The sequence below is a fragment of the Doryrhamphus excisus genome, linkage group LG5 (genome assembly GCF_037039965.1).
Source record: "Doryrhamphus excisus strain RoL-2023G ecotype Guam linkage group LG5, RoL_Dexc_Guam_v1.1, whole genome shotgun sequence".
NCBI lineage: Eukaryota > Metazoa > Chordata > Actinopteri > Syngnathiformes > Syngnathidae > Doryrhamphus > Doryrhamphus excisus.
The window spans coordinates 17,115,963-17,125,189 of record NC_136361.1 but is presented as its reverse complement, the minus strand read 5'-3'; the positions used below and the strand labels follow the sequence as shown (position 1 = coordinate 17,125,189).

The 9,227-nt window shown below is 41.1% G+C and overlaps 1 protein-coding gene across 1 annotated transcript in view; it reads left to right on the top strand.

The window, feature by feature from the left end:
* Nucleotides 1–9,015, top strand: part of LOC131105216 (forkhead box protein O6-like) — a 159,240-nt gene extending 150,225 nt beyond the window's left edge. The window contains exon 3 of the transcript XR_013627408.1: nucleotides 8,985–9,015. The gene's annotated coding sequence lies outside the window, so the exon portion shown is untranslated. The remainder of the gene's footprint in view (nucleotides 1–8,984) is intronic.
* The last annotated feature ends 212 nt before the right edge of the window (nucleotides 9,016–9,227 follow it).

The window sequence follows — 9,227 nt, the reverse complement described above, 5'->3', positions numbered from 1 at the left end:
ACAAAGTGATGGGTTAAAAAAAACAACATTTGGTCAAATTATGACTTTAACTGAAGTGCGTTTCTGGCTCACCAGCAGGGGGCAGCATAGCACCATTGAATCCAATCCTTCCTGTCTCCTTGGTGTTTCTCCTTGGGTGATATGTTGTGCCATGGGTGTCCACATCTCCATCTGTTCCACTCAGCGTGTTGATCACTGGGTTATTTTTACACCAGTGGCCACATTTATTGGCATGCTTCATTAATACCAATTTTGCATCCGGCATTCTATTCATTTTGAAGGTCAAGTTGTGCTATTTTTTTCCCCTAAAGGCTGTTTTGTGATATTTCCATTATTTGTCACCACATGTGTGGGCTAGTAGCCCTTCTCTGTGTGTGTGTGTGTGTGTGTGTGTGTGTGTGTATGAGACGTCAACCACAATGTATCCTCCGAGAGCACAAACAGGAAAACAGTGACCCGGCCCAATGAGGAGCTTACGTGCATGAAAACACATACATAAGTCTATGTCTATGTCTATGTGTATGCTGTGTAATAGTAGCCAATGTGTTATTGTGCGTGTTGAGAGCTATTTATAGGCACCTCCTTTATTGGCAAGGTGCTTCTCACTCAAGTGTTTCGCAGAATACACATGGTGGGATTATTGTAATGATGACACAACACGTTTATGTATACACAAACATGCATGACTCATACACGGCATATACCATATATGGAGAAGTACAGTTATCGTCAAAGGATTGATTAAGTAGTGAGGAAAATGGTGATGCTAGCCATAGAACATTTTTTTTTTTAGTTAAGAATAAGTTAGTGTTTTGCTTCACAGGTTCTTAACTGTCTTTTAAGTGGAAAAAGAAGTGATGCTGGCTTTGAAGTCAAGTGAAGTATGCGGACATGGTCAAGTTTCGACGGGGTTTGAATGTACAGTACGTCAACCATGACAGGCACGCTTCCAGTGGTTAGCGCGCTGACATTACAGCTAGGAGACCAGGGTTCAATTCCACCCTCGGCCATCTCTGTGTGGAGTTTGCATGTTCTCTCCGGATACTCCGGTTTCCTCCCACATTCCAAAAACATGCTAGGTTAATTGGTGACTCCAAATTGTCCATAGGTATGAATGTGAGTGTGAATGGTTGTTTGTCTATATGTGCCCTGTGATTGGCTGGCAACCAGTCCAGCGTGTACCCCGCCTCTCGCCCGAAGACAGCTGGGATAGGCTCCAGCACCCCCGGTGACCCGCATGAGGAAAAGCGGTAGAAAATGAATGAATGTATGTTGCTATCTGGGGTTCTATCCATCCATTCAGCCATCTTTTTCCGCTTATGTAGTGTCAGTCTTTCCAATGTGTGCCGGGTCTTCTGTCCAGGGAAGGCATCCGGGAAACAGATGCCCGAGTCACCTCATCTGGCTCCATTCAATGCTGAGGAGCAGCATCTCTACTCCGAGCTCATTTGGCTGCTTGTACCAGCGACCTTGTCCTTTCCATTATACCAATAATTCCCGACCATAGGTGAGCGTAGGAAAGTGGATTGACTTGTCAATCAACAGCTTTGCCTTTAGGCTCAACTCCCTTTTTAACAAGATGGACAGACGCCACACCTTTCCCTCACTTGTGAACAAGATCCCAAGGTACTTGAAGCCCTCCACTTGCTCGTTGAGCTACCCCTTTATCACAGGGGGTAGCTAAGTTGTGGGGGGGCTTTTATATCTGAGGTAGGGTCAACCAAGACAAGGAGGAGTTCAAAAACCCCTGATGATGACTGAACTGGACAGACTTTTCCCCATGACTGGACGGCAGTCACAGAGGAGCACATCTGGAGCCAAAACTGGGGAGCCTTCACCGATGGGGCCTGATCAGGCAACATGGGTCCCCCCACCCCCTCTAATGGGGGCCAAAAGGGGTCAGTTGAAATCTGAAATAGGTTACAACCAAAAGTGGGGACCTTAAGGGTTCGAGCCTATCTGGGACGTTCTGGGCACTTGGAATTGGGGCGGTTGATATCTTCTCATTGTGGTAACCCATCAGGGGTTCCACTCATAATTATTAATTTACGTACTCTAGCTCAATGAATGTTGAGAAACACTGGTTTCGGGGGCAGATATCATGGGGGCCTGTAGAACTTGTCTAGCGACAATTGGCCAATCAAAATTCTGTTGATCTACATCTGCTGCCCTCAAAAGCAGTACTACATGGTACTTTTTATAGTACCTGGTCAGGCTCTATACCCATACTCTATGTGGGTGGCGTAAAACATTTGGGGAATACATGCCTATCTTACCCTGACCATGGAAGAATTATACTCCACAGTGTCCACTTTGTTGTGAGGCCCTCAGTCTCCTCTTAGATAAAACTTTCTGAGAAGTTTCTCGACTTCATGCTTTCATTGTAAAAATACACCAAAGGTTCTCTGCCTAGTAACAAGTGGCCAAGAAAAACAACCACACATGCTAATGTTAGCTTACCCTGGATGCTAATAAATACAAAGGACCTACGTTCCCCTTCAGTTAGTTTTTTTACAGATACATTCACTGCAACTAGGTTTTTTTGCAGCGTAATGACACTCTTTTTAATTAAACTGTGACCTATTATTAAAAATGCTACTGCACAGAACACACTTTCATAGTATTATATGTCAAATAAGTTGTATTTCCCTCTACACTGACACACCGCTAGTTGATTACACAATGGTAATGGTAATGGTAATGGTTTAATTTCATTTGAACATGCATCAGATTACAATTGAATGCATCACATAATCAGTTCACAGTTCCACATGTCCAAAAGGAGTAGGAAGAAGCAAAGCTTATTAAATCCTACCCCTCCATCTGGTGCTTTTACAATCAGTAACTGTTACATTTGTTCACTTCCTGCTTTCTTAATATAGTTTAAGTTTTTATTTTTTATTTTTTATTTTTTATTTTTTATTTTTTATTTTTTATTTTTTATTTTTTATTTTTTATTTTTTATTTTTTATTTTTTATTTTTTATTTTTTATTTTTTATTTTTTATTTTTTATTTTTTATTTTTTATTTTTTATTTTTTATTTTTTATTTTTAACAACTGCTTGTATTGTTTTTTGAATTGGCTCATCGTTGTGCATTGTTTGAGGGTTTTACTCAATCCATTCCATAGTTTGATTCCACATACTGAAATGCTATGGCTTTTTAACGTAATCCTAGCATATAAGTGTTTCAAATGTAGTTCTTCCCTGAGATCATATTTCTCCTCTCTTGTAGAGAAGTATTGGATGACATTTTTAGCTAATTGGTTATTTTTAACGTTATGCATTATTTTAGCTGTTTGAAGATGAACTATATCAGCAAGTTTAAGTATTTGTGATTTTAGAAATAAGGAGTTAGTATGTTCTCTGTAGGCGGCATTATGAATTATCCTTATTGACCTTTTTTGCAGTACATTTAGTGAGTGACAATGTGCACAAGGATGTGATCAGCGGTACAAGAAGTGCTGTCGTGTATTAATTCCACCCCCATGCTTACAGACGGCGAGTCTGTCTTTGGTAGCATGTGCTCGCCGCTGTCACCAGATTAGCACGCAGGTTTAAAGCCGTGCACATAAAGACACTGTGTACAGGACACAGGCCGCCTTAATACTGTGTCCGTTCACAACCTGCGACTCGTCGTAAAGCACAGTCCCGGGGTCACATAAAGCTGCACGCTGTAAATACAATCATAAGAATTCCCTGCAACATAACACAATTCAGTGAGAAAAGTCCACAGGCGGAATACAGCCTCAGTCATTATTGATCGGCTTCTGAAATATGTTACAGTGTCAACACGCTTTATGATGAAAAACGTTAACAATTTAAGCACCAGCCAAGATGGATTATTTTGCTACTCCTTCTTTTGTGTCGTACGTTAATGCAACGATATGGAGTCATTACACAAATACAAATACAAGGTTATTAGATTCATCAGCCTGAAACACTTGGAAGGCGATATATATGCATATATATTAGGACTGTCAAAAATAACGCGTTAACTAACTTACTCCATTAATTACGTAAAAAAGTAGCATAATTAACGCATGCGCGTCGGCAAGCCAGCGCTCTGTTATGACGTCAGACGGCGGCACAGTGTAGCTCCCCACAGAGTATATCGCCTCTTTATAACTTTATTCTCAGTTAAACACATTAACAGCATTGCAATTCATACACCATTTATTTATCAACTCATTATTTATCTCTTAACTCTAAAACAAACACGTCTCGAATCCGTTCGTCATCACAACACTTCCACATGCGATAGATCGCGAGATGCTTTTAAGTACACCCCGAACATCACAACGACTAGCGAGCGCCATCTTATTTTCTTTCGTTGTTATTCTTGTTTAAATCACAATTACATGTAAACTGGAAAGAAAAATATATTTTAAATACTTTAAACATTTGTACAAAAGGCTAGTTTACTAATGTCCATTATTTTTTGCTGCTTTAAGTGAACATGATTAAACGCAGCTCCCATTTACGACACTAGATGGGCACCTGAATGCACCAGGGCAGACGCGCAGGTTTCAAGAGTTGTCGTAACATTTGATGTTCAACTAACAGTGCGAGCTTCTAAACGTGAGTAATCTGATTATTTCTTATTCCTTCAATGATAGACGCTGTTTGTACCCTGATATTGGATATTGTTGTGATTCAGCTGCCGAGCTGGTTGCTAACTGCTGAGCTAAGTTAGCTATTGCCACTAATTCATGATGTTGTTAGCATGCTATATCAGTGTGTTTAATGTGTTTAATGTGTTTATGTTGCTAACTGTTAGGTGTGTTGCTATGTTGCTAGCTTTATAAGCATTGCAGTAGGGTAGATACATATATCGGAAGATAAGTGGTACAGAAGATGTATGTATGTATGTAATATAGGCCAAAAATGATGATTTCTTAGCATGACTTGATAACTGTTTTGACTTCTATGATTGTCTTTGTTAGTTTGGCCTCTTGAGCTTTAGCTTCTTTGGATGTTTGTATTGACAGCATTGGCTTGCCGGTAATTAGATTTCATTTGGAACCTCTAGGGGGAGCCTGTGAGCACAATGAAACATGATTATTTCTCATTTGTTCAATGATAGACGCTGTTTGTACCCTGATATTGGACTGTGTTGTGATTCAGCCCCCGAGCTGGTTGCTAACTGCTGAGCTAAGTTAGCCATTGACACTAGTTAATGATGTTGTTAGCATGCTATCTCATTGTGTTTAATGTACTGCTTATAGCTGAGATGTTGTGTTACTGTGCATTTGTTTACGTTGCTCACTGCTAGCTTTGTTGCTATGTTTGCTAGCTTTATAAGCATTGCAGTAGGGTAGATAAATATCATATTGGAGGATACGTGGTATGGAATATGTATTTATGTATGTAATATAGGCCAAAATGATGATTTCTTAGCATGACTTGATAACTGTTTTGACTTCTATGATTGTCTTTGTTAGTTTGGCCTCTTGAGCTTTAGCTTCTTTGGATGTTTGTATTGACAAGCAGTGGCTCGCCGGTAATTAGATTTCATTTGGAACCTCTAGGGGGAGCCTGTGAGCACAATGAAACAAAACCCACCAAAAACAATTGTTCCTTTGTGCTGCTTTCAAATGTCTCTTTACAATCATCTTGACAGCTTTTGACACATGACAACAGAGAGCTTAAGTGTTTTTTAAACTGAAACTTGAGTGCTTTTCCACTGAGGGAATTCATCCAGTGACAGAATACAATCGTGCGGGCACACACACACACACAAAAAAAAACATTTAAAGCTGAGATGCTGTCAAAACTTCCACGACTCAATGGCGAATACCACGGCTCCACAGGCGTGTAAATCACACGAGCCTTAAATATTTACCACCTTTAGACATTGTTGGGACACCTCGCTGTGCTCGGGGCCGCCGTGAGGTGTCAGCCGGTGTGAAGCGGAATCAATTATTTATGCTGCCTCCTTTTACTTCAAAGCGCTGGCAAATCATTCAAGCTCAGATTTAGGGTGGGTGTGGGGTTGTGTGGGGGGGGATAGTCGGCCGTCACTAAGCAACCTGTGTCACCTGCCTCGACACGCCGGAATCAGCCACTTAGCCACAGAGGCTGCAAGCACGCCATACACGGCTGCCTTTTAAAGCCCACCCTCAGCAGGTCGCGCACGGAAAACAAAACAATTAGCTTAAATGAGTGTCTCCTGGAAAGAATGCGTCGATGTGCTTATTTCCACTCCGCAGCAGACGGCCTGTTGCATAAAAAAAAAAATAAATACATGTCCTCAGGTAGCGGGTGGAAGAAACACTCCACAACCCAATCCGGAAGTAACGCTACATCATGGACCCTGACCCCCCCTGGGATCTGCTTGTGCTAAACCGCTGAGCGCTTCAACATGACAAAAAAAATTGAAATGCTCTGACAAGTTCAAGCGTGTCTCCCGACCCTGGAAACTACCAAACAAACAGATAGAAACATGCCCCCTGTTGTCAATAAATAACTCAAGTTGAACGCTTTTTCCTCTCGTTCCTCAGCCTGGGCTTCAGCACCAAAGAAGGTTCAGGAAAGGGCCGAACGCGGGTGTTGTAATTCACAATTAAATATAAGTATGCAATGAAAAGTAATGGATTTGGGACAACACAACACCGTCCAAATGTGTGCCCTTGGGGACTTAGTACACGGCGTCCATCTTCTTCTTTCTCTTTGGGCTTTTCCCTTCAGGGGTTGCCACAGCAAATCAACTGCCTCCATCTGTCTCTTTTACATCAACTACCATCATGTCCTCCTTCACTACATCCATAAACCTCCTCTTTAGTCTTCTTCTACGCCTCCTACCTGGCAGCTCCAAACGCAGCATCCTTCTGCCAATCTCTCCTCTGGATATGTCCGAACCATCTCAGTCCAACTATCTCCAAGGCCTCTAACATGTAATGTCCCTGTGATGTACTCGTTCCTGATCCTATCCATCCTGGTCACTCCCAATAAGAAGCTCAGCATCCTCATCCCTGCTATCTCCAGTTCTGCTTCCTGTCTTTTCCTCAGTGGCACTGTCTCTGTGGCTTTGGTATCTGGTTAGGGCACGCCCAACCAGTAGAAGACCTCAGGGAAGATCCAGGACACTTAGAGAGACCATGTCTCCCAACTGGCCTGGGAACGCCTCAGGATCTGCTAGGAGGAGCTGGACAAAGTGGCAGGGGAAAGGGAATTCTGGGCCTCCCTGCTTGGGTGTGGTAGAAGATGGATGGAGGGATCCGGATTTTGAGGGCCAGTATGGTTTGGCATTGTTGCTAGGCAACCACTTTGAACTTGAGCAGTTAGCCCATCATAACTCATTTATTTTCAGTAATCTGTACTTCTCGTCGGCCCGAGTTCAAGTTGAGGGTGTCAGGAAGCTGTTCTGATCTTGTGTTCCCGAAGTGTATTCAGTATATAATCATTATTATATTATATTATATTATATTATATCATAAATAATGCATGTGCAGTAGATAATGTCATGTATTTTTGTTTATACAGTAAGTATAAAATATGTATATAAGAATATAAACGGCCATGTACGTGCACGCACCCTAGGCTGAAGTGTTGTATTTTGCGTAACAAGCAGTGAAAATGCTGCCTCATCATTCATTTGCCTTATATGAGCAGGAAGGCTCCAACATAATGAGACATAAATCCTTTATCTTTCCCTTGACTCCACATTGATACTGAGGAGGCTCTTTTAGCTTGTTTGATCACGTTGTATGCTTGACTCCCATGTGCGTGTGTTTGTGTATGTGTACTTGAAGGCCTGGTCATGTGTGAACGCTGCAAATGGACGCTTGGAATAAAGCCTGCCAGTAATAAAAGGACATAAACAAACTAGTACACGTGCAGTTAATGTCCGATGGAATCATAAACGTCCTTGCTGTGGAAAAGCCCCCACAGAGAAACAACAACTTAAGATTAGTATTACTCTGTTTTTTTTTTTTTCATTGGTGTTTTTCACTTTGCCTGTTTTGTCATGATGCGGCTTTCGATGACTGACTTAAAACGAGAAAACACCAAGCTGCCACAGGAAGACAGTTGAGGTGGGAGGACTGAAGAGAAAGAAAAAAAAGCAGAAGTAAAGAAACTGAATTGTGACTGACCTCCTTGAGGCAGGTGGCGGTTTTATGAGGGCACTGTTTGTCAGTTTTTTAAAGTAGCGGTAAGGAATAATAGCCTCTGTCAAGTGCAGCTAACGAGGCAGGAAGCTACCAAAAATCCTAATGGCACCCTTCCATAAACCAGGAAGTAGATCAACTAATGATCAACAGATAATCTATTCACAAACAAAACAAACACGACCTCAATGTCACCATCAGCCATGTTTTTTGTTGCCATTTTCTACATTTGCAACTTCCCGGTGCTCTTAAACACAACACAATGCATAGAAACCTTGAGGATTTTTAAGAACATATATTACCTAGTATTTATAGAAGATGGATGGATATTTTCTAGGGATATCCGATAATTATAATGACACACGATGTCATCATTAAAAGACGATATTCTTTGATAATGGATCATGAAAAATGCTGTATACAACACTTACTGTATGTATTCATTACACCACAGGAGATACGTCATGTTACACATATCGGTATCAGCTGATATCGGTATCGGAAATTATATCGTCATATCGGTTTTCTGCAAAAAAAGCCAATATCTGAAATCCCTAATATTTTCCAATGTGATTTGGTCTTGAGAAATGTGATTTTTTTTTTACGATTTTGTTAAAATGTATATTTGTTGATTTGAGTTTGAGCAATGCGAAAAAAATTTGTATTTTAAAAATGTATTTTCCTATGTAATTTGGTCTTCAGCAATGTGTAAATTATTCTTTAAACCACTGAAAAATGTCTCCAAAAATTGACATATTTTGCTATGCCAAGTGGTTGGCATGTAGGCCATCTGGAAGACCTGGGTTCGATTCTCTGCTTGTCAACTCTGTGTGAGTTTGCATCTTCTTCCCACGCATGCGTGGGTTTTCTCCAGGTACTCCGGTTTCCTCCCACATTCCAAAAACATGCTAGGTTAATTGGCGACTCCAAATTGTCCATAGGTATGAATGTGAGTGTGAATGGTTGTTTGTCTATATGTGCCCTGTGATTGGCTGACAACCAGTCCAGGGTGCCTGTGGTTAAGATAATTTAATTCACTACCACAATGCTAAATGCTAAACAGGGCTTGTTTGTGCGATGGCATCATGTCTTAATGGACATTTTAATTGTTTGTTAC